The sequence below is a fragment of the Rhinoderma darwinii genome, assembly GCF_050947455.1.
Source record: "Rhinoderma darwinii isolate aRhiDar2 chromosome 1 unlocalized genomic scaffold, aRhiDar2.hap1 SUPER_1_unloc_5, whole genome shotgun sequence".
Taxonomy (NCBI): domain Eukaryota; kingdom Metazoa; phylum Chordata; class Amphibia; order Anura; family Rhinodermatidae; genus Rhinoderma; species Rhinoderma darwinii.
In genome coordinates, this window is record NW_027461669.1 from 287,270 (window position 1) to 312,052 (window position 24,783).

Genomic DNA, 24,783 nt, shown 5'->3' on the forward strand with positions numbered 1-24,783 from the left:
TGTCGTTTAGATTTTGTTTCACAATCGATTAAAAAGGACTATGGATTAAAGCATTTAATGTCAATGGCCATTCTAAGCTGAATGTCCCTGCTCTCGTCAGATCGCAGAAATTACACAGCTTAAGGCCTCGCTAGTACCAGTGTGGGAGACTGTCTGGGAATCCGTGGTGCGGTTGACTTTTTATTATGTCGTTTAGATTTTGTTTCACAATCGATTAAAAAGGACTATGGATTAAAGCATTTAAGGTCAATGGCAATTCTAAGCTGAATGTGCCTGCTCTCGTCAGATCGCAGAAGTTACACAGCTTAAGGCCTCGCTAGTACCAGTGTGGGAGACTGTCTGGGAATCCGTGGTGCGGTTGAATTTTTATTATGTCGTTTAGATTTTGTTTCACAATCGATTAAAAAGGACTATGGATTAAAGCCTTTAATGTCAATGGCCATTCTATGCTGAATGTCCCTGCTCTCGTCAGATCGCAGAAGTTACACAGCTTAAGGCCTCCCTAGTACCAGTGTGGGAGACTGTCTGGGAATCCGTGGAGCGGTTGACTTTTTATTATGTTGTTTCGATTTTGTTTCACAATAGATTAAATAGGACTATGGATTAAGCCTTTTAATGTCAATGGCCATTCTAAGCTGAATGTGCCTGCTCTCGTCAGATCGCAGAAGTTACACAGCTTAAGGCCTCGCTAGTACCAGTGTGGGAGACTGTCTGGGAATCCGTGGTGCGGTTGACTTTTTATTATGTCGTTTAGATTTTGTTTCACAATCGATTAAAAAGGACTATGGATTAAAGCATTTAATGTCAATGGCCATTCTAAGCTGAATGTGCCTGCTCTAGTTAGATCGCAGAAGTTACACAGCTTAACGCCTCGCTAGTACCAGTGTGGGAGACTGTCTGGGAATCCGTGGTGCGGTTGACTTTTTATTATGTCGTTTAGATTTTGTTTCACAATAGATTAAATAGGACTATGGATTAAATCATTTAACGTCAATGGCCATTCTAAGCTGAATGTGCCTGCTCTGGTCAGAACGCAGAAGTTACACAGCTTAAGGCCTCGCTAGTACCAGTGTGGGAGACTGTCTGGGAATCCGTGGTGCGGTTGAATTTTTATTATGTCGTTTAGATTTTGTTTCACAATCGATTAAAAAGGACTATGGATTAAAGCATTTAAAGTCAATGGCCATTCTAAGCTGAATGTCCCTGCTCTCGTCAGATCGCAGAAATTACACAGCTTAAGGCCTCGCTAGTACCAGTGTGGGAGACTGTCTGGGAATCCGTGGTGCGGTTGACTTTTTATTATGTCGTTTAGATTTTGTTTCACAATCGATTAAAAAGGACTATGGATTAAAGCATTTAAGGTCAATGGCAATTCTAAGCTGAATGTGCCTGCTCTCGTCAGATCGCAGAAGTTACACAGCTTAAGGCCTCGCTAGTACCAGTGTGGGAGACTGTCTGGGAATCCGTGGTGCGGTTGAATTTTTATTATGTCGTTTAGATTTTGTTTCACAATCGATTAAAAAGGACTATGGATTAAAGCCTTTAATGTCAATGGCCATTCTATGCTGAATGTCCCTGCTCTCGTCAGATCGCAGAAGTTACACAGCTTAAGGCCTCCCTAGTACCAGTGTGGGAGACTGTCTGGGAATCCGTGGCGCGGTTGACTTTTTATTATGTTGTTTAGATTTTGTTTCACAATAGATTAAATAGGACTATGGATTAAGGCTTTTAATGTCAATGGCCATTCTAAGCTGAATGTGCCTGCTCTCGTCAGATCGCAGAAGTTACACAGCTTAAGGCCTCGCTAGTACCAGTGTGGGAGACTGTCTGGGAATCCGTGGTGCGGTTGACTTTTTATTATGTCGTTTAGATTTTGTTTCACAATCGATTAAAAAGGACTATGGATTAAAGCATTTAATGTCAATGGCCATTCTAAGCTGAATGTGCCTGCTCTAGTTAGATCGCAGAAGTTACACAGCTTAACGCCTCGCTAGTACCAGTGTGGGAGACTGTCTGGGAATCCGTGGTGCGGTTGACTTTTTATTATGTCGTTTAGATTTTGTTTCACAATAGATTAAATAGGACTATGGATGAAAGCATCTAACGTCAATGGCCATTCTAAGCTGAATGTGCCTGCTCTCGTCAGATCGCAGAAGTTACACAGCTTAAGGCCTCGCTAGTACCAGTGTGGGAGACTGTCTGGGAATCCGTGGTGCGGTTGCCTTTTTATTATGTCGTTTAGATTTTGTTTCACAATCGATTAAAAAGGACTATGGATTAAAGCATTTAGTGTCAATGGGCATTCTAAGCTGAATGTGCCTGCTCTCGTCAGATCGCTGAAGTTACACAGCTTAAGGCCTCACTAGTACCAGTGTGGGAGACTGTCTGGGAATCCGTGGTGCGGTTGACTTTTTATTATGTCGTTTAGATTTTGTTTCACAATCGATTAAAAAGGACTATGGATTAAAGCATTTAATGTCAATGGCCATTCTAAGCTGAATGTGCCTGCTCTCGTCAGATCGCAGAAGTTACACAGCTTAAGGCCTCGCTAGTACCAGTGTGGGAGACTGTCTGGGAATCCGTGGTGCGGTTGACTTTTTATTATGTCGTTTAGATTTTGTTTCACAATCGATTAAATAGGACTATGGATTAAAGCATTTAACGTCAATGGCCATTCTAAGCTGAATGTGCCTGCTCTGGTCAGAACGCAGAAGTTACACAGCTTAAGGCCTCGCTAGTACCAGTGTGGGAGACTGTCTGGGAATCCGTGGTGCGGTTGACTTTTTATTATGTCGTTTAGATTTTGTTTCACAATCGATTAAAAAGGACTATGGATTAAAGCATTTAATGTCAATGGCCATTCTAAGCTGAATGTGCCTGCTCTAGTTAGATCGCAGAAGTTACACAGCTTAACGCCTCGCTAGTACCAGTGTGGGAGACTGTCTGGGAATCCGTGGTGCGGTTGACTTTCTATTATGTCGTTTAGATTTTGTTTCACAATAGATTAAATAGGACTATGGATGAAAGCATATAACGTCAATGGCCATTCTAAGCTGAATGTGCCTGCTCTCGTCAGATCGCAGAAGTTACACAGCTTAAGGCCTTGCTAGTACCAGTGTGGGAGACTGTCTGGGAATCCGTGGTGCGGTTGACTTTTTATTATGTCGTTTAGATTTTGTTTCACAATCGATTAAAAAGGACTATGGATTAAAGCCTTTAATGTCAATGGCCATTCTAAGCTGAATGTCCCTGCTCTCGTTAGATCGCAGAAGTTACACAGCTTAACGCCTCGCTAGTACCAGTGTGGGAGACTGTCTGGGAATCCGTGGTGTGGTTGACTTTTTATTATGTTGTTTAGATTTTGTTTCACAATAGATTAAATAGGACTATGGATTAAGGCTTTTAATGTCAAAGGCCATTCTAAGCTGAATGTGCCTGCTCTCGTCAGATCGCAGAAGTTACACAGCTTAAGGCCTCGCTAGTACCAGTGTGGGAGACTGTCTGGGAATCCGTGGTGCGTTTGACTTTTTATTATGTCGTTTAGATTTTGTTTCACAATCGATTAAAAAGGACTATGGATTAAAGCATTTAATGTCAATAGCCATTCTAAGCTGAATGTCCCTGCTCTCGTCAGATCGCAGAAATTACACAGCTTAAGGCCTCGCTAGTACCAGTGTGGGAGACTGTCTGGGAATCCGTGGTGCGGTTGACTTTTTATTATGTCGTTTAGATTTTGTTTCACAATCGATTAAAAAGGACTATGGATTAAAGCATTTAATGTCAATGGCCATTCTAAGCTGAATGTGCCTGCTCTCGTCAGATCGCAGAAGTTACACAGCTTAAGGCCTCGCTAGTACCAGTGTGGGAGACTGTCTGGGAATCCGTGGTGCGGTTGACTTATTATTATGTTGTTTAGATTTTGTTTCACAATCGATTAAAAAGGACTATGGATTAAAGCATTTAATGTCAATGGCCATTCTAAGCTGAATGTGCCTGCTCTCGTCAGATCGCAGAAGTTACACAGCTTAAGGCCTCGCTAGTACCAGTGTGGGAGACTGTCTGGGAATCCGTGGTGCGGTTGACTTTTTATTATGTCGTTTAGATTTTGTTTCACAATAGATTAAATAGGACTATGGATTAAAGCATTTAACGTCAATGGCCATTCTAAGCTGAATGTGCCTTCTCTCGTCAGAACGCAGAAATTACACAGCTTAAGGCCTCGCTAGTACCAGTGTGGGAGACTGTCTGGGAATCCGTGGTGCGGTTGAATTTTTATTATGTCGTTTAGATTTTGTTTCACAATCGATTAAAAAGGACTATGGATTAAAGCACTTAATGTCAATGGCCATTCTAAGCTGAATATCCCTGCTCTCGTCAGAACGCAGAAGTTACACAGCTTAAGCCCTCGCTAGTACCAGTGTGGGAGACTGTCTGGGAATCCGTGGTGCGGTTGACTTTTTATTATGTCGTTTAGATTTTGTTTCACAATCGATTAAAAAGGACTATGGATTAAAGCATTTAATGTCAATGGCCATTCTAAGCTGAATGTCCCTGCTCTCGTCAGATCGCAGAAGTTACACAGCTTAAGGCCTCGCTAGTACCAGTGTGGGAGACTGTCTGGGAATCCGTGGTGCGGTTGACTTTTTATTACGTCGTTTAGATTTTGTTTCACAATCGATTAAAAAGGACTATGGATTAAAGCATTTAATGTCAATGGCCATTCTAAGCTGAATGTGCCTTCTCTCGTCAGATCGCAGAAGTTACACAGCTTAAGGCCTCGCTAGTACCAGTGTGGGAGACTGTCTAGGAATCCGTGGTGCGGTTGACTTTTTATTATGTCGTTTAGATTTTGTTTCACAATAGATTAAATAGGACTATGGATTAAAGCATTTAATGTCAATGGCCATTCTAAGCTGAATGTGCCTGCTCTGGTCAGAACGCAGAAGTTACACAGCTTAAGGCCTCGCTAGTACCAGTGTGGGAGACTGTCTGGGAATCCGTGGTGCGGTTGAATTTTTATTATGTCGTTTAGATTTTGTTTCACAATCGATTAAAAAGGACTATGGATTAAGCCTTTAATGTCAATGGCCATTCTAAGCTGAATGTCCCTGCTCTCGTTAGATCGCAGAAGTTACACAGCTTAACGCTTCGCTAGTACCAGTGTGGGAGACTGTCTGGGAATCCGTGTTGCGGTTGACTTTTTATTATGTCGTTTCGATTTTGTTTCACAATAGATTAAATAGGACTATGGATTAAAACATTTAACGTCAATGGCCATTCTAAGCTGAATGTGCCTGATCTCGTCAGATCGCAGAAGTTACACAGCTTAAGGCCTCGCTAGTACCAGTGTGGGAGACTGTCTGGGAATCCGTGGTGCGGTTGAATTTTTATTATGTCGTTTAGATTTTGTTTCACAATCGATTAAAAAGGACTATGGATTAAAGCATTTTATGTCAATGGCCATTCTAAGCTGAATGTCCCTGCTCTCATCAGATCGCAGAAGTTACACAGCTTAAGGCCTCGCTAGTACCAGTGTGGGAGACTGTCTGGGAATCCGTGGTGCGGTTGACTTTTTATTATGTCGTTTAGATTTTGTTTCACAATCGATTAAAAAGGACTATGGATTAAAGCATTTAATGTCAATGGCCATTCAAAGCTGAATGTGCCTGCTCTAGTCAGATCGAAGAATTTACACAGCTTAAGGCCTCGCTAGTACCAGTGTGGGAGACTGTCTGGGAATCTGTGGTGCGGTTGACTTTTTATTATGTCGTTTAGATTTTGTTTCACAATCGATTAAAAAGGACTATGGATTAAAGCATTTAATGTCAATGGCCATTCTAAGCTGAATGTGCCTGCTCTCGTCAGATCGCAGAAGTTACACAGCTTAAGGCCTCGCTAGTACCAGTGTGGGAGACTGTCTGGGAATCCGTGGTGCGGTTGACTTTTTATTATGTCGTTTAGATTTTGTTTCACAATCGATTAAAAAGGACTATGGATTAAAGCATTTAATGTTAATGGCCATTCTAAGCTGAATGTGCCTGCTCTCGTTAGATCGCAGAAGTTACACAGCTTAACGCTTCGCTAGTACCAGTGTGGGAGACTGTCTGGGAATCCGTGGTGCGTTTGACTTTTTATTATGTCGTTTCGATTTTGTTTCACAATAGATTAAATAGGACTATGGATTAAAGCATTTAACGTCAATGGCCATTCTAAGCTGAATGTGCCTGCTCTGGTCAGAACGCAGAAGTTACACAGCTTAAGGCCTCGCTAGTACCAGTGTGGGAGACTGTCTGGGAATCCGTGGTGCGGTTGAGTTTTTATTATGTCGTTTAGATTTTGTTTCACAATCGATTAAAAAGGACTATGGATTAAAGCATTTAATGTCAATGGCCATTCTAAGCTGAATGTCCCTGCTCTCGTCAGATCGCAGAAGTTACACAGCTTAAGGCCTCGCTAGTACCAGTGTGGGAGACTGTCTGGGAATCCGTGGTGCGGTTGACTTTTTATTATGTCGTTTAGATTTTGTTTCACAATCGATTAAAAAAGACTATGGATTAAAGCATTTAATGTCAATGGCCATTCTAAGCTGAATGTCCCTGCTCTCGTCAGATCGCAGAAGTTACACAGCTTAAGGCCTCGCTAGTACCAGTGTGGGAGACTGTCTGGGAATCCGTGGTGCGGTTGACTTTTTATTATGTTGGTTAGATTTTGTTTCACAATAGATTAAATAGGACTATGGATTAAGGCTTTTAATGTCAATGGCCATTCTAAGCTGAATGTGACTGCTCTCGTCAGATCGCAGAAGTTACACAGCTTAAGTCCTCGCTAGTTCCAGTGTGGGAGACTGTCTGGGAATCTGTGGTGCGGTTGACTTTTTATTATGTCGTTTAGATTTTGTTTCACAATCGATTAAAAAGGACTATGGATTAAAGCATTTAATGTCAATGGCCATTCTAAGCTGAATGTGCCTGCTCTCGTTAGATCGCAGAAGTTACACAGCTTAACGCCTCGCTAGTACCTGTGTGGGAGACTGTCTGGGAATCCGTGGTGCGGTTGACTTTTTATTATGTCGTTTAGATTTTGTTTCACAATCGATTAAAAAGGACTATGGATTAAAGCATGTAATGTCAATGGCCATTCTAAGCTGAATGCGCCTGCTCTCGTCAGATCTCAGAAGTTACACAGCTTAAGGCCTCGCTAGTACCAGCGTGGGAGACTGTCTGGGAATCCGTGGTGCGGTTGACTTTTTATTATGTCGTTTAGATTTTGTTTCACAATCGATTAAAAAGGACTATGGATTAAAGCATTTAATGTCAATGGCCATTCTAAGCTGAATGTGCCTGCTCTCGTCAGATCGCAGAAGTTACACAGCTTAAGGCCTCGCTAGTACCAGTGTGGGAGACTGTCTGGGAATCCGTGGTGCGGTTGACTTATTATTATGTTGTTTAGATTTTGTTTCACAATCGATTAAAAAGGACTATGGATTAAAGCATTTAATGTCAATGGCCATTCTAAGCTGAATGTGCCTGCTCTCGTCAGATCGCAGAAGTTACACAGCTTAAGGCCTCGCTAGTACCAGTGTGGGAGACTGTCTGGGAATCCGTGGTGCGGTTGACTTTTTATTATGTCGTTTAGATTTTGTTTCACAATAGATTAAATAGGACTATGGATTAAAGCATTTAACGTCAATGGCCATTCTAAGCTGAATGTGCCTTCTCTTGTCAGAACGCAGAAGTTACACAGCTTAAGGCCTCGCTAGTACCATTGTGGGAGACTGTCTGGGAATCCGTGGTGCGGTTGAATTTTTATTATGTCGTTTAGATTTTGTTTCACAATCGATTAAAAAGGACTATGGATTAAAGCATTTAATGTCAATGGCCATTCTAAGCTGAATGTCCCTGCTCTCGTCAGATCGCAGAAGTTACACAGCTTAAGGCCTCGCTAGTACCAGTGTGGGAGACTGTCTGGGAATCCGTGGTGCGGTTGACTTTTTATTATGTCGTTTAGATTTTGTTTCACAATCGATTAAAAAGGACTATGGATTAAAGCATTTAATGTCAATGGCCATTCTAAGCTGAATGTCCCTGCTCTCGTTAGATCGCAGAAGTTACACAGCTTAACGCCTCGCTAGTACCAGTGTGGGAGACTGTCTGGGAATCCGTGGTGCGGTTGTCTTTTTATTATGTCGTTTAGATTTTTTTTCACAATAGATTAAATAGGACTATGGATTAAAGCATTTAACGTCAATGGCCATTCTAAGCTGAATGTACCTGCTCTCGTCAGAACGCAGAAGTTACACAGCTTAAGGCCTCGCTAGTACCAGTGTGGGAAACTGTCTGGGAATCCGTGGTGCGGTTGACTTTTTATTATGTCGTTTAGATTTTGTTTCACAATCGATTAAATAGGACTATGGATTAAAGCATTTAACGTCAATGGCCATTCTAAGCTGAATGTGCCTGCTCTGGTCAGAACGCAGAAGTTACACAGCTTAAGGCCTCGCTAGTACCAGTGTGGGAGACTGTCTGGGAATCCGTGGTGCGGTTGAATTTTTATTATGTCGTTTAGATTTTGTTTCACAATCGATTAAAAAGGACTATGGATTAAAGCCTTTAATGTCAATGGCCATTCTAAGCTGAATGTCCCTGCTCTCGTTAGATCGCAGAAGTTACACAGCTTAACGCCTCGCTAGTACCAGTGTGGGAGACTGTCTGGGAATCCGTGGTGCGGTTGACTTTTTATTATGTCGTTTAGATTTTGTTTCACAATAGATTAAATAGGACTATGGATTAAAGCATTTAACGTCAATGGCCATTCTAAGCTGAATGTGCCTGCTCTCGTCAGATCGCAGAAGTTACACAGCTTAAGGCCTCGCTAGTACCAGTGTGGGAGACTGTCTGGGAATCCGTGGTGCGGTTGACTTTTTATTATGTCGTTTAGATTTTGTTTCACAATAGATTAAATAGGACTATGGATTAAAGCATTTAACGTCAATGGCCATTCTAAGCTGAATGTGCCTGCTCTCGTCAGATCGCAGAAGTTACACAGCTTAAGGCCTCGCTAGTACCAGTGTGGGAGACTGTCTGGGAATCCGTGGTGCGGTTGACTTTTTATTATGTCGTTTAGATTTTGTTTCACAATCGATTAAAAAGGACTATGGATTAAAGCATTTAATGTCAATGGCCATTCTAAGCTGAATGTGCCTGCTCTCGTCAGATCGCAGAAGTTACACAGCTTAAGGCCTCGCTAGTGCCAGAGTGGGAGACTGTCTGTGAATCCGTGGTGCGGTTGACTTTTTATTATGTCGTTTAGATTTTGTTTCACAATCGATTAAAAAGGACTATGGATTAAAGCATTTAATGTCAATGGCCATTCTAAGCTGAATGTGCCTGCTCTCGTCAGATCGCAGAAGTTACACAGCTTAAGGCCTCGCTAGTACCAGTGTGGGAGACTGTCTGGGAATCCGTGGTGCAGTTGACATTTTATTATGTCGTTTAGATTTTGTTTCACAATCGATTAAAAAGGACTATGGATTAAAGCATTTAATGTTAATGGCCATTCTAAGCTGAATGTCCCTGCTCTCGTTAGATCGCAGAAGTTACACAGCTTAACGCCTCGCTAGTACCAGTGTGGGAGACTGTCTGGGAATCCGTGGTGCGGTTGACTTTTTATTATGTCGTTTCGATTTTGTTTCACAATCGATTAAAAAGGACTATGGATTAAAGCATTTAATGTCAATCGCCATTCTAAGCTGAATGTGCCTGCTCTCGTTAGATCGCAGAAGTTACACAGCTTAACGCCTCGCTAGTACCAGTGTGGGAGACTGTCTGGGAATCCGTGGTGCGGTTGACTTTTTATTATGTCGTTTAGATTTTGTTTCACAATCGATTAAAAAAGACTATGGATTAAAGCATTTCATGTCAATGGCCATTCTAAGCTGAATGTCCCTGCTCTCGTCAGATCGCAGAAGTTACACAGCTTAAGGCCTCGCTAGTACCAGTGTGGGAGACTGTCTGGGAATCCGTGGTGCGGTTGACTTTTTATTATGTTGGTTAGATTTTGTTTCACAATAGATTAAATAGGACTATGGATTAAGGCGTTTAATGTCAATGGCCATTCTAAGCTGAATGTGACTGCTCTCGTCAGATCGCAGAAGTTACACAGCTTAAGGCCTCGCTAGTTCCAGTGTGGGAGACTGTCTGGGAATCTGTGGTGCGGTTGACTTTTTATTATGTCGTTTAGATTTTGTTTCACAATCGATTAAAAAGGACTATGGATTAAAGCATTTAATGTCAATGGCCATTCTAAGCTGAATGTGCCTACTCTCGTTAGATCGCAGAAGTTACACAGCTTAACGCCTCGCTAGTACCAGTGTGGGAGACTGTCTGGGAATCCGTGGTGCGGTTGACTTTTTATTATGTCGCTTAGATTTTGTTTCACAATCGATTAAAAAGGACTATGGATTAAAGCATTTAATGTCAATGGCCATTCTAAGCTGAATGTGCCTGCTCTCGTCAGATCGCAGAAGTTACACAGCTTAAGGCCTCGCTAGTACCAGTGTGGGAGACTGTCTGGGAATCCGTGGTGCGGTTGACTTTTTATTATGTCGTTTAGATTTTGTTTCACAATCGATTAAAAAGGACTATGGATTAAAGCATTTAATGTCAATGGCCATTCTAAGCTGAATGTGCCTGCTCTCGTCAGATCGCAGAAGTTACACAGCTTAAGGCCTCGCTAGTACCAGTGTGGGAGACTGTCTGGGAATCCGTGGTGCGGTTGACTTATTATTATGTTGTTTAGATTTTGTTTCACAATCGATTAAAAAGGACTATGGATTAAAGCATTTAATGTCAATGGCCATTCTAAGCTGAATGTGCCTGCTCTCGTCAGATCGCAGAAGTTACACAACTTAAGGCCTCGCTAGTACCAGTGTGGGAGACTGTCTGGGAATCCGTGGTGCGGTTGACTTTTTATTATGTCGTTTAGATTTTGTTTCACAATCGATTAAAAAGGACTATGGATTAAAGCATTTAATGTCAATGGCCATTCTAAGCTGAATGTGCCTGCTCTCGTCAGATCGCAGAAGTTACACAGCTTAAGGCCTCGCTAGTACCAGTGTGGGAGACTGTCTGGGAATCCGTGGTGCGGTTGACTTATTATTATGTTGTTTAGATTTTGTTTCACAATCGATTAAAAAGGACTATGGATTAAAGCATTTAATGTCAATGGCCATTCTAAGCTGAATGTGCCTGCTCTCATCAGATCGCAGAAGTTACACAGCTTAAGGCCTCGCTAGTACCAGTGTGGGAGACTGTCTGGGAATCCGTGGTGCGGTTGACTTTTTATTATGTCGTTTAGATTTTGTTTCACAATAGATTAAATAGGACTATGGATTAAAGCATTTAACGTCAATGGCCATTCTAAGCTGAATGTGCCTTCTCTCGTCAGAACGCAGAAGTTACACAGCTTAAGGCCTCGCTAGTACCATTGTGGGAGACTGTCTGGGAATCCGTGGTGCGGTTGAATTTTTATTATGTCGTTTAGATTTTGTTTCACAATCGATTAAAAAGGACTATGGATTAAAGCATTTAATGTCAATGGCCATTCTAAGCTGAATGTCCCTGCTCTCGTCAGATCGCAGAAGTTACACAGCTTAAGGCCTCGCTAGTACCTGTGTGGGAGACTGTCTGGGAATCCGTGGTGCGGTTGACTTTTTATTATGTCGTTTAGATTTTGTTTCACAATCGATTAAAAAGGACTATGGATTAAAGCATTTAATGTCAATGGCCATTCTAAGCTGAATGTCCCTGCTCTCGTTAGATCGCAGAAGTTACACAGCTTAACGCCTCGCTAGTACCAGTGTGGGAGACTGTCTGGGAATCCGTGGTACGGTTGACTTTTTATTATGTCGTTTAGATTTTGTTTCACAATAGATTAAATAGGACTATGGATTAAAGCATTTAACGTCAATGGCCATTCTAAGCTGAATGTGCCTGCTCTCGTCAGATCGCAGAAGTTACACAGCTTAAGGCCTCGCTAGTACCAGTGTGGGAGACTGTCTGGGAATCCGTGGTGCGGTTGAATTTTTATTATGTCGTTTAGATTTTGTTTCACAATCGATTAAAAAGGACTATGGATTAAAGCATTTTATGTCAATGGCCATTCTAAGATGAATGTCCCTGCTCTCGTCAGATCGCAGAAGTTACACAGCTTAAGGCCTCGCTAGTACCAGTGTGGGAGACTGTCTGGGAATCCGTGGTGCGGTTGACTTTTTATTATGTCGTTTAGATTTTGTTTCACAATCGATTAAAAAGGACTATGGATTAAAGCATTTACTGTCAATGGCCATTCTAAGCTGAATGTGCCTGCTCTCGTTAGATCGCAGAAGTTACACAGCTTAACGCCTCGCTAGTACCAGTGTGGGAGACTGTCTGGGAATCCGTGGTGCGGTTGACTTTTTATTATGTCGTTTAGATTTTTTTTCACAATAGATTAAATAGGACTATGGATTAAAGCATTTAACGTCAATGGCCATTCTAAGCTGAATGTGCCTGCTCTCGTCAGAACGCAGAAGTTACACAGCTTAAGGCCTCGCTAGTACCAGTGTGGGAAACTGTCTGGGAATCCGTGGTGCGGTTGACTTTTTATTATGTCGTTTAGATTTTGTTTCACAATCGATTAAATAGGACTATGGATTAAAGCATTTAACGTCAATGGCCATTCTAAGCTGAATGTGCCTGCTCTGGTCAGAACGCTGAAGTTACACAGCTTAAGGCCTCGCTAGTACCAGTGTGGGAGACTGTCTGGGAATCCGTGGTGCGGTTGAATTTTTATTATGTCGTTTAGATTTTGTTTCACAATCGATTAAAAAGGACTATGGATTAAAGCCTTTAATGTCAATGGCCATTCTAAGCTGAATGTCCCTGCTCTCGTTAGATCGCAGAAGTTACACAGCTTAACGCCTCGCTAGTACCAGTGTGGGAGACTGTCTGGGAATCCGTGGTGCGGTTGACTTTTTATTATGTCGTTTAGATTTTGTTTCACAATAGATTAAATAGGACTATGGATTAAAGCATTTAACGTCAATGGCCATTCTAAGCTGAATGTGCCTGCTCTCGTCAGATCGCAGAAGTTACACAGCTTAAGGCCTCGCTAGTACCAGTGTGGGAGACTGTCTGGGAATCCGTGGTGCGGTTGACTTATTATTATGTTGTTTAGATTTTGTTTCACAATCGATTAAAAAGGACTATGGATTAAAGCATTTAATGTCAATGGCCATTCTAAGCTGAATGTGCCTGCTCTCGTCAGATCGCAGAAGTTACACAGCTTAAGGCCTCGCTAGTACCAGTGTGGGAGACTGTCTGGGAATCCGTGGTGCGGTTGACTTTTTATTATGTTGTTTAGATTTTGTTTCACAATAGATTAAATAGGACTATGGATTAAAGTATTTAACGTCAATGGCCATTCTAAGCTGAATGTGCCTTCTCTCGTCAGAACGCAGAAGTTACACAGCTTAAGGCCTCGCTAGTACCAGTGTGGGAGACTGTCTGGGAATCCGTGGTGCGGTTGAATTTTTATTATGTCGTTTAGATTTTGTTTCACAATCGATTAAAAAGGACTATGGATTAAAGCATTTAATGTCAATGGCCATTCTAAGCTGAATATCCCTGCTCTCGTCAGATCGCAGAAGTTACACAGCTTAAGCCCTCGCTAGTACCAGTGTGGGAGACTGTCTGGGAATCCGTGGTGCGGTTGACTTTTTATTATGTCGTTTAGATTTTGTTTCACAATCGATTAAAAAGGACTATGGATTAAAGCATTTAATGTCAATGGCCATTCTAAGCTGAATGTCCCTGCTCTCGTCAGATCGCAGAAGTTACACAGCTTAAGGCCTCGCTAGTACCAGTGTGGGAGACTGTCTGGGAATCCGTGGTGCGGTTGACTTTTTATTACGTCGTTTAGATTTTGTTTCACAATCGATTAAAAAGGACTATGGATTAAAGCATTTAATGTCAATGGCCATTCTAAGCTGAATGTGCCTTCTCTCGTCAGATCGCAGAAGTTACACAGCTTAAGGCCTCGCTAGTACCAGTGTGGGAGACTGTCTAGGAATCCGTGGTGCGGTTGACTTTTTATTATGTCGTTTAGATTTTGTTTCACAATAGATTAAATAGGACTATGGATTAAAGCATTTAATGTAAATGGCCATTCTAAGCTGAATGTGCCTGCTCTGGTCAGAACGCAGAAGTTACACAGCTTAAGGCCTCGCTAGTACCAGTGTGGGAGACTGTCTGGGAATCCGTGGTGCGGTTGACTTTTTATTATGTCGTTTAGATTTTGTTTCACAATAGATTAAATAGGACTATGGATTAAAGCATTTAACGTCAATGGCCATTCTAAGCTGAATGTGCCTGCTCTCGTCAGATCGCAGAAGTTACACAGCTTAAGGCCTCGCTAGTACCAGTGTGGGAGACTGTCTGGGAATCCGTGGTGCGGTTGAATTTTTATTATGTCGTTTAGATTTTGTTTCACAATCGATTAAAAAGGACTATGGATTAAAGCATTTTATGTCAATGGCCATTCTAAGCTGAATGTCCCTGCTCTCGTCAGATCGCAGAAGTTACACAGCTTAAGGCCTCGCTAGTACCAGTGTGGGAGACTGTCTGGGAATCCGTGGTGCGGTTGACTTTTTATTATGTCGTTTAGATTTTGTTTCACAATCGATTAAAAAGGACTATGGATTAAAGCATTTAATGTCAATGGCCATTCTAAGCTGAATGTGCCTGCACTCGTTAGATCGCAGAAGTTACACAGCTTAAGGCCTCGCTAGTACCAGTGTGGGAGACTGTCTGGGAATCTGTGGTGCGGTTGACTTTTTATTATGTCGTTTAGATTTTGTTTCACAATCGATTAAAAAGGACTATGGATTAAAGCATTTAATGTCAATGGCCATTCTAAGCTGAATGTGCCTGCTCTCGTCAGATCGCAGAAGTTACACAGCTTAAGGCCTCGCTAGTACCAGTGTGGGAGACTGTCTGGGAATCCGTGGTGCGGTTGACTTTTTATTATGTCGTTTCGATTTTGTTTCACAATAGATTAAATAGGACTATGGATTAAAGCATTTAACGTCAATGGCCATTCTAAGCTGAATGTGCCTGCTCTGGTCAGAACGCAGAAGTTACACAGCTTAAGGCCTCGCTAGTACCAGTGTGGGAGACTGTCTGTTAATCCGTGGTGCGGTTGACTTTTTATTATGTCGTTTCGATTTTGTTTCACAATAGATTAAATAGGACTATGGATTAAAGCATTTAACGTCAATGGCCATTCTAAGCTGAATGTGCCTTCTCTGGTCAGAACGCAGAAGTTACTCAGCTTAAGGCCTCGCTAGTACCAGTGTGGGAGACTGTCTGGGAATCCGTGGTGCGGTTGAGTTTTTATTATGTCGTTTAGATTTTGTTTCACAATCGATTAAAAAGGACTATGGATTAAAGCATTTAATGTCAATGGCCATTCTAAGCTGAATGTCCCTGCTCTCGTCAGATCGCAGAAGTTACACAGCTTAAGGCCTCGCTAGTACCAGTGTGGGAGACTGTCTGGGAATCCGTGGTGCGGTTGACTTTTTATTATGTCGTTTAGATTTTGTTTCACAATCGATTAAAAAAGACTATGGATTAAAGCATTTAATGTCAATGGCCATTCTAAGCTGAATGTCCCTGCTCTCGTCAGATCGCAGAAGTTACACAGCTTAAGGCCTCGCTAGTACCAGTGTGGGAGACTGTCTGGGAATCCGTGGTGCGGTTGACTTTTTATTATGTTGGTTAGATTTTGTTTCACAATAGATTAAATAGGACTATGGATTAAGGCTTTTAATGTCAATGGCCATTCTAAGCTGAATGTGACTGCTCTTGTCAGATCGCAGAAGTTACACAGCTTAAGTCCTCGCTAGTTCCAGTGTGGGAGACTGTCTGGGAATCTGTGGTGCGGTTGACTTTTTATTATGTCGTTTAGATTTTGTTTCACAATCGATTAAAAAGGACTATGGATTAAAGCATTTAATGTCAATGGCCATTCTAAGCTGAATGTGCCTGCTCTCGTTAGATCGCAGAAGTTACACAGCTTAACGCCTCGCTAGTACCTGTGTGGGAGACTGTCTGGGAATCCGTGGTGCGGTTGACTTTTTATTATGTCGTTTAGATTTTGTTTCACAATCGATTAAAATGGACTATGGATTAAAGCATTTAATGTCAATGGCCATTCTAAGCTGAATGTGCCTGCTCTCGTCCGAACGCAGAAGTTACACAGCTTAAGGCCTCGCTAGTACCAGTGTGGGAGACTGTCTGGGAATCCGTGGTGTAATTGCATTTTTATTATGTTGTTTAGATTTTGTTTCACAATCGATTAAAATGGACTATGGATTAAGGCTTTTAATGTCAATGGCCATTCTAAGCTGAATGTGCCTGCTCTCGTCAGATCGCAGAAGTTACACAGCTTAAGGCCTCGCTAGTACCAGTGTGGGAGACTGTCTGGGAATCCGTGGTGCGGTTTACTTTTTATTATGTCATTTAGATTTTGTTTCACAATCGATTAAAATGGACTATGGATTAAAGCATTTAATGTCAATGGCCATTCTAAGCTGAATGTGCCTGCTCTCGTTAGATCGCAGAAGTTACACAGCTTAACGCCTCGCTAGTACCAGTGTGGGAGACTGTCTGGCAATCAGTGGTGCGGTTGACTTTTTATTATGTCGTTTAGATTTTTTTTCACAATAGATTAAATAGGACTATGGATTAAAGCATTTAACGTCAATGGCCATTCTAAGCTGAATGTGCCTGCTCTCGTCAGAACGCAGAAGTTACACAGCTTAAAGCCTCGCTAGTACCAGTGTGGGAGACTGTCTGGGAATCCGTTGTGCGGTTGAATTTTTATTATGTCGTTTAGATTTTGTTTCACAATCGATTAAAAAAGACTATGGATTAAAGCATTTAATGTCAATGGCCATTCTAAGCTGAATGTCCCTGCTCTCGTCAGATCGCAGAAGTTACACAGCTTAAGGCCTCGCTAGTACCAGTGTGGGAGACTGTCTGGGAATCCGTGGTGCGGTTGACTTTTTATTATGTTGGTTAGATTTTGTTTCACAATAGATTAAATAGGACTATGGATTAAAGCTTTTAATGTCAATGGCCATTCTAAGCTGAATGTGACTGCTCTCGTCAGATCGCAGAAGTTACACAGTTTAAGGCCTCGCTAGTACCAGTGTGGGAGACTGTCTGGGAATCCGTGGTGCGATTGACTTTTTATTATGTCGTTTAGATTTTGTTTCACAATCGATTAAAAAGGACTATGGATTAAAGCATTTAATGTCAATGGCCATTCTAAGCTGAATGTGCCTGCTCTCGTCAGATCGCAGAAGTTACACAGCTTAAGGCCTCGCTAGTACCAGTGTGGGAGACTGTCTGGGAATCCGTGGTGCGGTTGACTTATTATTATGTTGTTTAGATTTTGTTTCACAATCGATTAAAAAGGACTATGGATTAAAGCATTTAATGTCAATGGCCATTCTAAGCTGAATGTGCCTGCTCTCGTCAGATCGCAGAAGTTACACAGCTTAAGGCCTCGCTAGTACCAGTGTGGGAGACTCTCTGGGAATCGGTGGCGCGGTTGAATTTTTATTATGTCGTTTAGATTTTGTTTCACAATAGATTAAATAGGACTATGGATTAAAGCATTTAACGTCAATGGCCATTCTAAGCTGAATGTGCCTTCTCTCGTCAGAACGCAGAAGTTACACAGCTTAAGGCCTCGCTAGTACCAGTGTGGGAGACTGTCTGGGAATCCGTGGTGCGGTTGACTTTTTATTATGTTGTTTAGATTTTGTTTCACAATAGATTAAATAGGACTATGGATTAAGGCTTTTAATGTCAATGGCCATTCTAAGCTGAATGTGCCTGCTCTCGTCAGATCGCAGAAGTTACACAGCTTAAGGCCTCGCTAGTACCAGTGTGGGAGACTGTCTGGGAATCCATGGTGCGGTTGACTTTCTATTATGTCGTTTAGATTTTGTTTCACAATCGATTAAAAAGGACTATGGATTAAAGCATTTAATGTCAATGGCCATTCTAAGCTGAATGTCCCTGCTCTCGTCAGATCGCAGAAGTTACACAGCTTAAGCCCTCGCTAGTACCAGTGTGGGAGACTGTCTGGGAATCCGTGGTGCGGTTGACTTTTTATTATGTTGTTTAGATTTTGTTTCACAATAGATTAAATAGGACTATGGATTAAGGCTTTTAATGTCAATGGCCATTCTAAGCTGAATGTGCCTGCTCTCGTCAGATCGCAGAAGTTACACAGCTTAAGGCCTCGCTAGTACCAGTGTGGGAGACTGTCTGGGAATCCGTGGTGTGGTTGACTTTTTATTATGTCGTTTAGATTTTGTTTCACAATCGATTAAAAAGGACTATGGATTAAAGCATTTAATGTCAATGGCCATTCTAAGCTGAATGTGCCTGCTCTCGTTAGATCGCAGAAGTTACGCAGCTTAACGCCTCGCTAGTACCAGTGTGGGAGACTGTCTGGGAATCCGTGGTGCTGTTGACTTTTTATTATGTAGTTTAGATTTTGTTTCACAATAGATTAAATAGGACTATGGATTAAAGGATTTAACGTCAATGGCCATTCTAAGCTGAATGTGCCTGCTCTCGTCAGATCGCAGAAGTTACACAGCTTAAGTCCTCGCTAGTACCAGTGTGGGAGACTGTCTGGGAATCCGTGGTGCGGTTGAATTTTTATTATGTCGTTTAGATTTTGTTTCACAATCGATTAAAAAGGACTATGGATTAAAGCATTTAATGTCAATGGCCATTCTAAGCTGAATGTCCCTGCTCTCGTCAGATCGCAGAAGTTACACAGCTTAAGGCCTCGCTAGTACCAGTGTGGGAGACTGTCTGGGAATCCATGGTGCGGTTGACTTTTTATTATGTCGTTTAGATTTTGTTTCACAATCGATTAAAAAGGACTATGGATTAAAGCATTTAATGTCAATGGCCATTCTAAGCTGAATGTGCCTGCTCTCGTCAGATCGTAGAAGTTACACAGCTTAAGGCCTTGCTAGTACCAGTGTGGGAGACTGTCTGGGAATCCGTGGTGCGGTTGACTTTTTATTATGTCGTTTAGATTTTGTTTCACAATAGATTAAATAGGACTATGGATTAAAGCATTTAACGTCAATGGCCATTCTAAGCTGAATGTGCCTGCTCTGGTCAGAACGCAGAAGTTACACAGCTTAAGGCCTCGCTAGTACCAGTGTGGGAGACTGTCTGGGAATCCGTGGTGCGGTTGAATTTTTATTATGTCGTTTAGATTTTGTTTCACAATCGATTAAAAAGGACTATGGATTAAAGCATTTAAAGTCAATAGCCATTCTAAGCTGAATGTCCCTGCTCTCGTCCGATCGCAGAAGTTACACAGCTTAACGCCTCGCTAGTACCAGTGTGGGAGACTGTCTGGGAATCCGTGGTGCGGTTGACTTTTTATTATGTCGTTTAGATTTTGTTTCACAATCGATTAAAAAGGACTATGGATTAAAGCATTTAATGTCAATGGCCGTTCTAAGCTGAATGTGCCTGCTCTCGTCAGATCGCAGAAGTTACACAGCCTAAGGCCTCGCTAGTACCAGTGTGGGAGACTTTCTGGGAATCCGTGGTGCGGTTGACTTTTTATTATGTCGTTTAGATTTTGTTTCACAATAGATTAAATAGGACTATGGATTAAGGCTTTTAATGTCAATGGCCATTCTAAGCTGAATGTGACTGCTCTCGTCAGATCGCAGAAGTTACACAGCTTAAGGCCTCGCTAGTACCAGTGTGGGAGACTGTCTGGGAATCTGTGGTGCGGTTGACTTTTTATTATGTCGTTTAGATTTTGTTTCACAATCGATTAAAAAGGACTATGGATTAAAGCATTTAATGTCAATGGCCATTCTAAGCTGAATGTGCCTGCTCTCGTCAGATCGCAGAAGTTACACAGCTTAAGGCCTCGCTAGTACCAGTGTGGGAGACTGTCTGGGAATCCGTGGTGCGGTTGACTTTTTATTATGTCGTTTAGATTTTGTTTCACAATAGATTAAATAGGACTATGGATTAAAGCGTTTAACGTCAATGGCCATTCTAAGTTGAATGTGCCTTCTCTCGTCAGATCGCAGAAGTTACACAGCTTAAGGCCTCGCTAGTACCAGTGTGGGAGACTGTCTGGGAATCCGTGGTGCGGTTGAATTTTTAATATGTCGTTTAGATTTTGTTTCACAATCGATTAAAAAGGACTATGGATTAAAGCATTTAATGTCAATAGCCATTCTAAGCTGAATGTCCCTGCTCTCGTCAGATCGCAGAAGTTACACAGCTTAAGGCCTTGCTAGTACCAGTGTGGGAGACTGTCTGGGAATCCGTGGTGCGGTTGACTTTTTATTATGTCGTTTAGATTTTGTTTCACAATCGATTAAAAAGGACTATGGATTAAAGCATTTAATGTCAATGGCCATTCTAAGCTGAATGTCCCTGCTCTCGTTAGATCGCAGAAGTTACACAGCTTAACGCCTCGCTAGTACCAGTGTGGGAGACTGTCTGGGAATCCGTGGTACGGTTGACTTTTTATTATGTCGTTTAGATTTTGTTTCACAATAGATTAAATAGGACTATGGATTAAAGCATTTAACGTCAATGGCCATTCTAAGCTGAATGTGCCTGCTCTCGTCAGATCGCAGAAGTTACACAGCTTAAGGCCTCGCTAGTACCAGTGTGGGAGACTGTCTGGGAATCCGTGGTGCGGTTGAATTTTTATTATGTCGTTTAGATTTTGTTTCACAATCGATTAAATAGGACTATGGATTAAAGCATTTAACGTCAATGGCCATTCTAAGCTGAATGTGCCTGCTCTCGTCAGAACGCAGAAGTTACACAGCTTAAGGCCTCGCTAGTACCAGTGTGGGAGACTGTCTGGGAATCCGTGGTGCGGTTGACTTTTTATTATGTCGTTTAGATTTTGTTTCACAATCGATTAAAAAGGACTATGGATTAAAGCATTTAATGTCAATGGCCATTCTAAGCTGAATGTGCCTGCACTCGTTAGATCGCAGAAGTTACACAGCTTAAGGCCTCGCTAGTACCAGTGTGGGAGACTGTCTGGGAATCTGTGGTGCGGTTGACTTTTTATTATGTCGTTTAGATTTTGTTTCACAATCGATTAAAAAGGACTATGGATTAAAGCATTTAATGTCAATGGCCATTCTAAGCTGAATGTGCCTGCTCTCGTCAGATCGCAGAAGTTACACAGCTTAAGGCCTCGCTAGTACCAGTGTGGGAGACTGTCTGGGAATCCGTGGTGCGGTTGACTTTTTATTATGTCGTTTAGATTTTTTTTCACAATCGATTAAAAAGGACTATGGATTAAAGCATTTAATGTTAATGGCCATTCTAAGCTGAATGTGCCTGCTCTCGTTAGATCGCAGAAGTTACACAGCTTAACGCTTCGCTAGTACCAGTGTGGGAGACTGTCTGGGAATCCGTGGTGCGGTTGACTTTTTATTATGTCGTTTCGATTTTGTTTCACAATAGATTAAATAGGACTATGGATTAAAGCATTTAACGTCAATGGCCATTCTAAGCTGAATGTGCCTGCTCTGGTCAGAACGCAGAAGTTACACAGCTTAAGGCCTCGCTAGTACCAGTGTGGGAGACTGTCTGTTAATCCGTGGTGCGGTTGACTTTTTATTATGTCGTTTCGATTTTGTTTCACAATAGATTAAATAGGACTATGGATTAAAGCATTTAACGTCAATGGCCATTCTAAGCTGAATGTGCCTGCTCTGGTCAGAACGCAGAAGTTACTCAGCTTAAGGCCTCGCTAGTACCAGTGTGGGAGACTGTCTGGGAATCCGTGGTGCGGTTGAGTTTTTATTATGTCGTTTAGATTTTGTTTCACAATCGATTAAAAAGGACTATGGATTAAAGCATTTAATGTCAATGGCCATTCTAAGCTGAATGTCCCTGCTCTCGTCAGATCGCAGAAGTTACACAGCTTAAGGCCTCGCTAGTACCAGTGTGGGAGACTGTCTGGGAATCCGTGGTGCGGTTGACTTTTTATTATGTCGTTTAGATTTTGTTTCACAATCGATTAAAAAAGACTATGGATTAAAGCATTTAATGTCAATGGCCATTCTAAGCTGAATGTCCCTGCTCTCGTCAGATCGCAGAAGTTACACAGCTTAAGGCCTCGCTAGTACCAGTGTGGGAGACTGTCTGGGAATCCGTGGTGCGGTTGACTTTTTATTATGTTGGTTAGATTTTGTTTCACAATAGATTAAATAGGACTATGGATTAAGGCTTTTAATGTCAATGGCCATTCTAAGCTGAATGTGACTGCTCTTGTCAGATCGCAGAAGTTACACAGCTTAAGTCCTCGCTAGTTCCAGTGTGGGAGACTGTCTGGGAATCTGTGGTGCGGTTGACTTTTTATTATGTCGTTTAGATTTTGTTTCACAATCGATTAAAAAGGACTATGGATTAAAGCATTTAATGTCAATGGCCATTCTAAGCTGAATGTGCCTGCTCTCGTTAGATCGCAGAAGTTACACAGCTTAACGCCTCGCTAGTACCTGTGTGGGAGACTGTCTGGGAATCCGTGGTGCGGTTGACTTTTTATTATGTCGTTTAGATTTTGTTTCACAATCGATTAAAATGGACTATGGATTAAAGCATTTAATGTCAATGGCCATTCTAAGCTGAATGTGCCTGCTCTCGTCCGAACGCAGAAGTTACACAGCTTAAGGCCTCGCTAGTACCAGTGTGGGAGACTGTCTGGGAATCCGTGGTGTAATTGCATTTTTATTATGTTGTTTAGATTTTGTTTCACAATCGATTAAAATGGACTATGGATTAAGGCTTTTAATGTCAATGGCCATTCTAAGCTGAATGTGCCTGCTCTCGTCAGATCGCAGAAGTTACACAGCTTAAGGCCTCGCTAGTACCAGTGTGGGAGACTGTCTGGGAATCCGTGGTGCGGTTTACTTTTTATTATGTCATTTAGATTTTGTTTCACAATCGATTAAAATGGACTATGGATTAAAGCATTTAATGTCAATGGCCATTCTAAGCTGAATGTGCCTGCTCTCGTTAGATCGCAGAAGTTACACAGCTTAACGCCTCGCTAGTACCAGTGTGGGAGACTGTCTGGCAATCAGTGGTGCGGTTGACTTTTTATTATGTCGTTTAGATTTTTTTTCACAATAGATTAAATAGGACTATGGATTAAAGCATTTAACGTCAATGGCCATTCTAAGCTGAATGTGCCTGCTCTCGTCAGAACGCAGAAGTTACACAGCTTAAGGCCTCGCTAGTACCAGTGTGGGAGACTGTCTGGGAATCCGTTGTGCGGTTGAATTTTTATTATGTCGTTTAGATTTTGTTTCACAATCGATTAAAAAAGACTATGGATTAAAGCATTTAATGTCAATGGCCATTCTAAGCTGAATGTCCCTGCTCTCGTCAGATCGCAGAAGTTACACAGCTTAAGGCCTCGCTAGTACCAGTGTGGGAGACTGTCTGGGAATCCGTGGTGCGGTTGACTTTTTATTATGTTGGTTAGATTTTGTTTCACAATAGATTAAATAGGACTATGGATTAAAGCTTTTAATGTCAATGGCCATTCTAAGCTGAATGTGACTGCTCTCGTCAGATCGCAGAAGTTACACAGTTTAAGGCCTCGCTAGTACCAGTGTGGGAGACTGTCTGGGAATCCGTGGTGCGATTGACTTTTTATTATGTCGTTTAGATTTTGTTTCACAATCGATTAAAAAGGACTATGGATTAAAGCATTTAATGTCAATGGCCATTCTAAGCTGAATGTGCCTGCTCTCGTCAGATCGCAGAAGTTACACAGCTTAAGGCCTCGCTAGTACCAGTGTGGGAGACTGTCTGGGAATCCGTGGTGCGGTTGACTTATTATTATGTTGTTTAGATTTTGTTTCACAATCGATTAAAAAGGACTATGGATTAAAGCATTTAATGTCAATGGCCATTCTAAGCTGAATGTGCCTGCTCTCGTCAGATCGCAGAAGTTACACAGCTTAAGGCCTCGCTAGTACCAGTGTGGGAGACTCTCTGGGAATCCGTGGCGCGGTTGAATTTTTATTATGTCGTTTAGATTTTGTTTCACAATAGATTAAATAGGACTATGGATTAAAGCATTTAACGTCAATGGCCATTCTAAGCTGAATGTGCCTTCTCTCGTCAGAACGCAGAAGTTACACAGCTTAAGGCCTCGCTAGTACCAGTGTGGGAGACTGTCTGGGAATCCGTGGTGCGGTTGACTTTTTATTATGTTGTTTAGATTTTGTTTCACAATAGATTAAATAGGACTATGGATTAAGGCTTTTAATGTCAATGGCCATTCTAAGCTGAATGTGCCTGCTCTCGTCAGATCGCAGAAGTTACACAGCTTAAGGCCTCGCTAGTACCAGTGTGGGAGACTGTCTGGGAATCCATGGTGCGGTTGACTTTTTATTATGTCGTTTAGATTTTGTTTCACAATCGATTAAAAAGGACTATGGATTAAAGCATTTAATGTCAATGGCCATTCTAAGCTGAATGTCCCTGCTCTCGTCAGATCGCAGAAGTTACACAGCTTAAGCCCTCGCTAGTACCAGTGTGGGAGACTGTCTGGGAATCCGTGGTGCGGTTGACTTTTTATTATGTTGTTTAGATTTTGTTTCACAATAGATTAAATAGGACTATGGAT

At 41.9% G+C, this 24,783-nt stretch overlaps 110 pseudogenes; all 110 read left to right on the forward strand.

Moving 5' to 3' along the window:
* Window positions 1-59: 59 nt before the first annotated feature.
* On the forward strand, window positions 60-178 carry LOC142674357 (5S ribosomal RNA; annotated as a pseudogene).
* A 67-nt stretch (window positions 179-245) lies between these two features.
* LOC142673512 (5S ribosomal RNA) lies at window positions 246-364 on the forward strand (annotated as a pseudogene).
* Window positions 365-431: 67 nt separating this feature from the next.
* On the forward strand, window positions 432-550 carry LOC142674217 (5S ribosomal RNA; annotated as a pseudogene).
* Window positions 551-617: 67 nt separating this feature from the next.
* Window positions 618-736, forward strand: LOC142674285 (5S ribosomal RNA; annotated as a pseudogene).
* A 253-nt stretch (window positions 737-989) lies between these two features.
* Window positions 990-1,108, forward strand: LOC142673684 (5S ribosomal RNA; annotated as a pseudogene).
* Window positions 1,109-1,175: 67 nt separating this feature from the next.
* Window positions 1,176-1,294, forward strand: LOC142674358 (5S ribosomal RNA; annotated as a pseudogene).
* Window positions 1,295-1,361: 67 nt separating this feature from the next.
* LOC142673513 (5S ribosomal RNA) lies at window positions 1,362-1,480 on the forward strand (annotated as a pseudogene).
* Window positions 1,481-1,547: 67 nt separating this feature from the next.
* Window positions 1,548-1,666, forward strand: LOC142674121 (5S ribosomal RNA; annotated as a pseudogene).
* A 67-nt stretch (window positions 1,667-1,733) lies between these two features.
* LOC142674286 (5S ribosomal RNA) lies at window positions 1,734-1,852 on the forward strand (annotated as a pseudogene).
* Window positions 1,853-2,105: 253 nt separating this feature from the next.
* LOC142674572 (5S ribosomal RNA) lies at window positions 2,106-2,224 on the forward strand (annotated as a pseudogene).
* Window positions 2,225-2,291: 67 nt separating this feature from the next.
* LOC142673866 (5S ribosomal RNA) lies at window positions 2,292-2,410 on the forward strand (annotated as a pseudogene).
* Window positions 2,411-2,477: 67 nt separating this feature from the next.
* LOC142674287 (5S ribosomal RNA) lies at window positions 2,478-2,596 on the forward strand (annotated as a pseudogene).
* A 67-nt stretch (window positions 2,597-2,663) lies between these two features.
* On the forward strand, window positions 2,664-2,782 carry LOC142673238 (5S ribosomal RNA; annotated as a pseudogene).
* A 253-nt stretch (window positions 2,783-3,035) lies between these two features.
* LOC142674493 (5S ribosomal RNA) lies at window positions 3,036-3,154 on the forward strand (annotated as a pseudogene).
* A 67-nt stretch (window positions 3,155-3,221) lies between these two features.
* Window positions 3,222-3,340, forward strand: LOC142674146 (5S ribosomal RNA; annotated as a pseudogene).
* Window positions 3,341-3,408: 68 nt separating this feature from the next.
* Window positions 3,409-3,525, forward strand: LOC142673871 (5S ribosomal RNA; annotated as a pseudogene).
* A 68-nt stretch (window positions 3,526-3,593) lies between these two features.
* LOC142674438 (5S ribosomal RNA) lies at window positions 3,594-3,712 on the forward strand (annotated as a pseudogene).
* A 67-nt stretch (window positions 3,713-3,779) lies between these two features.
* Window positions 3,780-3,898, forward strand: LOC142674289 (5S ribosomal RNA; annotated as a pseudogene).
* A 67-nt stretch (window positions 3,899-3,965) lies between these two features.
* On the forward strand, window positions 3,966-4,084 carry LOC142674290 (5S ribosomal RNA; annotated as a pseudogene).
* A 67-nt stretch (window positions 4,085-4,151) lies between these two features.
* Window positions 4,152-4,270, forward strand: LOC142673895 (5S ribosomal RNA; annotated as a pseudogene).
* A 67-nt stretch (window positions 4,271-4,337) lies between these two features.
* Window positions 4,338-4,456, forward strand: LOC142673419 (5S ribosomal RNA; annotated as a pseudogene).
* Window positions 4,457-4,523: 67 nt separating this feature from the next.
* Window positions 4,524-4,642, forward strand: LOC142674417 (5S ribosomal RNA; annotated as a pseudogene).
* Window positions 4,643-4,709: 67 nt separating this feature from the next.
* Window positions 4,710-4,828, forward strand: LOC142673941 (5S ribosomal RNA; annotated as a pseudogene).
* A 67-nt stretch (window positions 4,829-4,895) lies between these two features.
* LOC142673685 (5S ribosomal RNA) lies at window positions 4,896-5,014 on the forward strand (annotated as a pseudogene).
* Window positions 5,015-5,266: 252 nt separating this feature from the next.
* Window positions 5,267-5,385, forward strand: LOC142673673 (5S ribosomal RNA; annotated as a pseudogene).
* A 67-nt stretch (window positions 5,386-5,452) lies between these two features.
* On the forward strand, window positions 5,453-5,571 carry LOC142673514 (5S ribosomal RNA; annotated as a pseudogene).
* A 253-nt stretch (window positions 5,572-5,824) lies between these two features.
* Window positions 5,825-5,943, forward strand: LOC142674291 (5S ribosomal RNA; annotated as a pseudogene).
* Window positions 5,944-6,196: 253 nt separating this feature from the next.
* On the forward strand, window positions 6,197-6,315 carry LOC142673778 (5S ribosomal RNA; annotated as a pseudogene).
* Window positions 6,316-6,382: 67 nt separating this feature from the next.
* Window positions 6,383-6,501, forward strand: LOC142674418 (5S ribosomal RNA; annotated as a pseudogene).
* A 67-nt stretch (window positions 6,502-6,568) lies between these two features.
* On the forward strand, window positions 6,569-6,687 carry LOC142674419 (5S ribosomal RNA; annotated as a pseudogene).
* Window positions 6,688-6,940: 253 nt separating this feature from the next.
* LOC142673823 (5S ribosomal RNA) lies at window positions 6,941-7,059 on the forward strand (annotated as a pseudogene).
* A 67-nt stretch (window positions 7,060-7,126) lies between these two features.
* On the forward strand, window positions 7,127-7,245 carry LOC142674450 (5S ribosomal RNA; annotated as a pseudogene).
* Window positions 7,246-7,312: 67 nt separating this feature from the next.
* LOC142674292 (5S ribosomal RNA) lies at window positions 7,313-7,431 on the forward strand (annotated as a pseudogene).
* Window positions 7,432-7,498: 67 nt separating this feature from the next.
* Window positions 7,499-7,617, forward strand: LOC142674294 (5S ribosomal RNA; annotated as a pseudogene).
* A 253-nt stretch (window positions 7,618-7,870) lies between these two features.
* LOC142674420 (5S ribosomal RNA) lies at window positions 7,871-7,989 on the forward strand (annotated as a pseudogene).
* Window positions 7,990-8,056: 67 nt separating this feature from the next.
* On the forward strand, window positions 8,057-8,175 carry LOC142674142 (5S ribosomal RNA; annotated as a pseudogene).
* A 67-nt stretch (window positions 8,176-8,242) lies between these two features.
* Window positions 8,243-8,361, forward strand: LOC142674428 (5S ribosomal RNA; annotated as a pseudogene).
* A 67-nt stretch (window positions 8,362-8,428) lies between these two features.
* LOC142673687 (5S ribosomal RNA) lies at window positions 8,429-8,547 on the forward strand (annotated as a pseudogene).
* A 67-nt stretch (window positions 8,548-8,614) lies between these two features.
* LOC142673884 (5S ribosomal RNA) lies at window positions 8,615-8,733 on the forward strand (annotated as a pseudogene).
* Window positions 8,734-8,800: 67 nt separating this feature from the next.
* Window positions 8,801-8,919, forward strand: LOC142674295 (5S ribosomal RNA; annotated as a pseudogene).
* A 67-nt stretch (window positions 8,920-8,986) lies between these two features.
* On the forward strand, window positions 8,987-9,105 carry LOC142674296 (5S ribosomal RNA; annotated as a pseudogene).
* A 67-nt stretch (window positions 9,106-9,172) lies between these two features.
* Window positions 9,173-9,291, forward strand: LOC142673661 (5S ribosomal RNA; annotated as a pseudogene).
* A 67-nt stretch (window positions 9,292-9,358) lies between these two features.
* Window positions 9,359-9,477, forward strand: LOC142674359 (5S ribosomal RNA; annotated as a pseudogene).
* Window positions 9,478-9,544: 67 nt separating this feature from the next.
* LOC142674098 (5S ribosomal RNA) lies at window positions 9,545-9,663 on the forward strand (annotated as a pseudogene).
* Window positions 9,664-9,730: 67 nt separating this feature from the next.
* LOC142673379 (5S ribosomal RNA) lies at window positions 9,731-9,849 on the forward strand (annotated as a pseudogene).
* A 67-nt stretch (window positions 9,850-9,916) lies between these two features.
* LOC142674422 (5S ribosomal RNA) lies at window positions 9,917-10,035 on the forward strand (annotated as a pseudogene).
* Window positions 10,036-10,102: 67 nt separating this feature from the next.
* LOC142674116 (5S ribosomal RNA) lies at window positions 10,103-10,221 on the forward strand (annotated as a pseudogene).
* Window positions 10,222-10,474: 253 nt separating this feature from the next.
* On the forward strand, window positions 10,475-10,593 carry LOC142674297 (5S ribosomal RNA; annotated as a pseudogene).
* Window positions 10,594-10,660: 67 nt separating this feature from the next.
* LOC142674298 (5S ribosomal RNA) lies at window positions 10,661-10,779 on the forward strand (annotated as a pseudogene).
* Window positions 10,780-10,846: 67 nt separating this feature from the next.
* On the forward strand, window positions 10,847-10,965 carry LOC142673246 (5S ribosomal RNA; annotated as a pseudogene).
* Window positions 10,966-11,032: 67 nt separating this feature from the next.
* LOC142674300 (5S ribosomal RNA) lies at window positions 11,033-11,151 on the forward strand (annotated as a pseudogene).
* Window positions 11,152-11,218: 67 nt separating this feature from the next.
* On the forward strand, window positions 11,219-11,337 carry LOC142674404 (5S ribosomal RNA; annotated as a pseudogene).
* Window positions 11,338-11,404: 67 nt separating this feature from the next.
* On the forward strand, window positions 11,405-11,523 carry LOC142674030 (5S ribosomal RNA; annotated as a pseudogene).
* A 67-nt stretch (window positions 11,524-11,590) lies between these two features.
* Window positions 11,591-11,709, forward strand: LOC142674475 (5S ribosomal RNA; annotated as a pseudogene).
* A 67-nt stretch (window positions 11,710-11,776) lies between these two features.
* On the forward strand, window positions 11,777-11,895 carry LOC142674214 (5S ribosomal RNA; annotated as a pseudogene).
* Window positions 11,896-11,962: 67 nt separating this feature from the next.
* Window positions 11,963-12,081, forward strand: LOC142673233 (5S ribosomal RNA; annotated as a pseudogene).
* A 67-nt stretch (window positions 12,082-12,148) lies between these two features.
* LOC142673414 (5S ribosomal RNA) lies at window positions 12,149-12,267 on the forward strand (annotated as a pseudogene).
* Window positions 12,268-12,334: 67 nt separating this feature from the next.
* LOC142673742 (5S ribosomal RNA) lies at window positions 12,335-12,453 on the forward strand (annotated as a pseudogene).
* A 67-nt stretch (window positions 12,454-12,520) lies between these two features.
* LOC142674338 (5S ribosomal RNA) lies at window positions 12,521-12,639 on the forward strand (annotated as a pseudogene).
* Window positions 12,640-12,706: 67 nt separating this feature from the next.
* Window positions 12,707-12,825, forward strand: LOC142674108 (5S ribosomal RNA; annotated as a pseudogene).
* A 67-nt stretch (window positions 12,826-12,892) lies between these two features.
* On the forward strand, window positions 12,893-13,011 carry LOC142673885 (5S ribosomal RNA; annotated as a pseudogene).
* A 67-nt stretch (window positions 13,012-13,078) lies between these two features.
* On the forward strand, window positions 13,079-13,197 carry LOC142674301 (5S ribosomal RNA; annotated as a pseudogene).
* A 67-nt stretch (window positions 13,198-13,264) lies between these two features.
* LOC142674302 (5S ribosomal RNA) lies at window positions 13,265-13,383 on the forward strand (annotated as a pseudogene).
* A 67-nt stretch (window positions 13,384-13,450) lies between these two features.
* On the forward strand, window positions 13,451-13,569 carry LOC142673931 (5S ribosomal RNA; annotated as a pseudogene).
* Window positions 13,570-13,636: 67 nt separating this feature from the next.
* LOC142673557 (5S ribosomal RNA) lies at window positions 13,637-13,755 on the forward strand (annotated as a pseudogene).
* A 67-nt stretch (window positions 13,756-13,822) lies between these two features.
* On the forward strand, window positions 13,823-13,941 carry LOC142674423 (5S ribosomal RNA; annotated as a pseudogene).
* A 67-nt stretch (window positions 13,942-14,008) lies between these two features.
* On the forward strand, window positions 14,009-14,127 carry LOC142673943 (5S ribosomal RNA; annotated as a pseudogene).
* A 67-nt stretch (window positions 14,128-14,194) lies between these two features.
* On the forward strand, window positions 14,195-14,313 carry LOC142673670 (5S ribosomal RNA; annotated as a pseudogene).
* A 67-nt stretch (window positions 14,314-14,380) lies between these two features.
* Window positions 14,381-14,499, forward strand: LOC142673234 (5S ribosomal RNA; annotated as a pseudogene).
* Window positions 14,500-14,566: 67 nt separating this feature from the next.
* Window positions 14,567-14,685, forward strand: LOC142674424 (5S ribosomal RNA; annotated as a pseudogene).
* A 67-nt stretch (window positions 14,686-14,752) lies between these two features.
* Window positions 14,753-14,871, forward strand: LOC142673508 (5S ribosomal RNA; annotated as a pseudogene).
* Window positions 14,872-14,938: 67 nt separating this feature from the next.
* LOC142674303 (5S ribosomal RNA) lies at window positions 14,939-15,057 on the forward strand (annotated as a pseudogene).
* A 439-nt stretch (window positions 15,058-15,496) lies between these two features.
* LOC142674425 (5S ribosomal RNA) lies at window positions 15,497-15,615 on the forward strand (annotated as a pseudogene).
* Window positions 15,616-15,682: 67 nt separating this feature from the next.
* Window positions 15,683-15,801, forward strand: LOC142674426 (5S ribosomal RNA; annotated as a pseudogene).
* Window positions 15,802-16,054: 253 nt separating this feature from the next.
* Window positions 16,055-16,173, forward strand: LOC142673824 (5S ribosomal RNA; annotated as a pseudogene).
* A 67-nt stretch (window positions 16,174-16,240) lies between these two features.
* Window positions 16,241-16,359, forward strand: LOC142673652 (5S ribosomal RNA; annotated as a pseudogene).
* Window positions 16,360-16,426: 67 nt separating this feature from the next.
* LOC142674647 (5S ribosomal RNA) lies at window positions 16,427-16,545 on the forward strand (annotated as a pseudogene).
* Window positions 16,546-16,984: 439 nt separating this feature from the next.
* On the forward strand, window positions 16,985-17,103 carry LOC142674427 (5S ribosomal RNA; annotated as a pseudogene).
* Window positions 17,104-17,356: 253 nt separating this feature from the next.
* On the forward strand, window positions 17,357-17,475 carry LOC142674304 (5S ribosomal RNA; annotated as a pseudogene).
* Window positions 17,476-17,542: 67 nt separating this feature from the next.
* Window positions 17,543-17,661, forward strand: LOC142673950 (5S ribosomal RNA; annotated as a pseudogene).
* A 67-nt stretch (window positions 17,662-17,728) lies between these two features.
* On the forward strand, window positions 17,729-17,847 carry LOC142673469 (5S ribosomal RNA; annotated as a pseudogene).
* A 67-nt stretch (window positions 17,848-17,914) lies between these two features.
* LOC142673332 (5S ribosomal RNA) lies at window positions 17,915-18,033 on the forward strand (annotated as a pseudogene).
* A 67-nt stretch (window positions 18,034-18,100) lies between these two features.
* Window positions 18,101-18,219, forward strand: LOC142673523 (5S ribosomal RNA; annotated as a pseudogene).
* Window positions 18,220-18,286: 67 nt separating this feature from the next.
* LOC142674512 (5S ribosomal RNA) lies at window positions 18,287-18,405 on the forward strand (annotated as a pseudogene).
* A 67-nt stretch (window positions 18,406-18,472) lies between these two features.
* LOC142674460 (5S ribosomal RNA) lies at window positions 18,473-18,591 on the forward strand (annotated as a pseudogene).
* Window positions 18,592-18,658: 67 nt separating this feature from the next.
* LOC142673753 (5S ribosomal RNA) lies at window positions 18,659-18,777 on the forward strand (annotated as a pseudogene).
* A 67-nt stretch (window positions 18,778-18,844) lies between these two features.
* LOC142673481 (5S ribosomal RNA) lies at window positions 18,845-18,963 on the forward strand (annotated as a pseudogene).
* Window positions 18,964-19,030: 67 nt separating this feature from the next.
* On the forward strand, window positions 19,031-19,149 carry LOC142673475 (5S ribosomal RNA; annotated as a pseudogene).
* Window positions 19,150-19,216: 67 nt separating this feature from the next.
* On the forward strand, window positions 19,217-19,335 carry LOC142673688 (5S ribosomal RNA; annotated as a pseudogene).
* A 67-nt stretch (window positions 19,336-19,402) lies between these two features.
* On the forward strand, window positions 19,403-19,521 carry LOC142673765 (5S ribosomal RNA; annotated as a pseudogene).
* A 67-nt stretch (window positions 19,522-19,588) lies between these two features.
* Window positions 19,589-19,707, forward strand: LOC142673525 (5S ribosomal RNA; annotated as a pseudogene).
* A 67-nt stretch (window positions 19,708-19,774) lies between these two features.
* On the forward strand, window positions 19,775-19,893 carry LOC142673531 (5S ribosomal RNA; annotated as a pseudogene).
* Window positions 19,894-19,960: 67 nt separating this feature from the next.
* On the forward strand, window positions 19,961-20,079 carry LOC142674306 (5S ribosomal RNA; annotated as a pseudogene).
* A 253-nt stretch (window positions 20,080-20,332) lies between these two features.
* LOC142673251 (5S ribosomal RNA) lies at window positions 20,333-20,451 on the forward strand (annotated as a pseudogene).
* Window positions 20,452-20,518: 67 nt separating this feature from the next.
* On the forward strand, window positions 20,519-20,637 carry LOC142674215 (5S ribosomal RNA; annotated as a pseudogene).
* Window positions 20,638-20,704: 67 nt separating this feature from the next.
* Window positions 20,705-20,823, forward strand: LOC142673235 (5S ribosomal RNA; annotated as a pseudogene).
* A 67-nt stretch (window positions 20,824-20,890) lies between these two features.
* On the forward strand, window positions 20,891-21,009 carry LOC142674342 (5S ribosomal RNA; annotated as a pseudogene).
* A 67-nt stretch (window positions 21,010-21,076) lies between these two features.
* LOC142673509 (5S ribosomal RNA) lies at window positions 21,077-21,195 on the forward strand (annotated as a pseudogene).
* A 67-nt stretch (window positions 21,196-21,262) lies between these two features.
* LOC142674307 (5S ribosomal RNA) lies at window positions 21,263-21,381 on the forward strand (annotated as a pseudogene).
* A 67-nt stretch (window positions 21,382-21,448) lies between these two features.
* LOC142674216 (5S ribosomal RNA) lies at window positions 21,449-21,567 on the forward strand (annotated as a pseudogene).
* A 253-nt stretch (window positions 21,568-21,820) lies between these two features.
* Window positions 21,821-21,939, forward strand: LOC142673937 (5S ribosomal RNA; annotated as a pseudogene).
* Window positions 21,940-22,006: 67 nt separating this feature from the next.
* LOC142674429 (5S ribosomal RNA) lies at window positions 22,007-22,125 on the forward strand (annotated as a pseudogene).
* Window positions 22,126-22,192: 67 nt separating this feature from the next.
* On the forward strand, window positions 22,193-22,311 carry LOC142674430 (5S ribosomal RNA; annotated as a pseudogene).
* A 253-nt stretch (window positions 22,312-22,564) lies between these two features.
* On the forward strand, window positions 22,565-22,683 carry LOC142673826 (5S ribosomal RNA; annotated as a pseudogene).
* A 67-nt stretch (window positions 22,684-22,750) lies between these two features.
* On the forward strand, window positions 22,751-22,869 carry LOC142673653 (5S ribosomal RNA; annotated as a pseudogene).
* A 439-nt stretch (window positions 22,870-23,308) lies between these two features.
* Window positions 23,309-23,427, forward strand: LOC142673700 (5S ribosomal RNA; annotated as a pseudogene).
* A 67-nt stretch (window positions 23,428-23,494) lies between these two features.
* On the forward strand, window positions 23,495-23,613 carry LOC142674431 (5S ribosomal RNA; annotated as a pseudogene).
* Window positions 23,614-23,866: 253 nt separating this feature from the next.
* LOC142674308 (5S ribosomal RNA) lies at window positions 23,867-23,985 on the forward strand (annotated as a pseudogene).
* Window positions 23,986-24,238: 253 nt separating this feature from the next.
* LOC142673470 (5S ribosomal RNA) lies at window positions 24,239-24,357 on the forward strand (annotated as a pseudogene).
* A 253-nt stretch (window positions 24,358-24,610) lies between these two features.
* On the forward strand, window positions 24,611-24,729 carry LOC142673524 (5S ribosomal RNA; annotated as a pseudogene).
* Window positions 24,730-24,783: the final 54 nt, after the last annotated feature.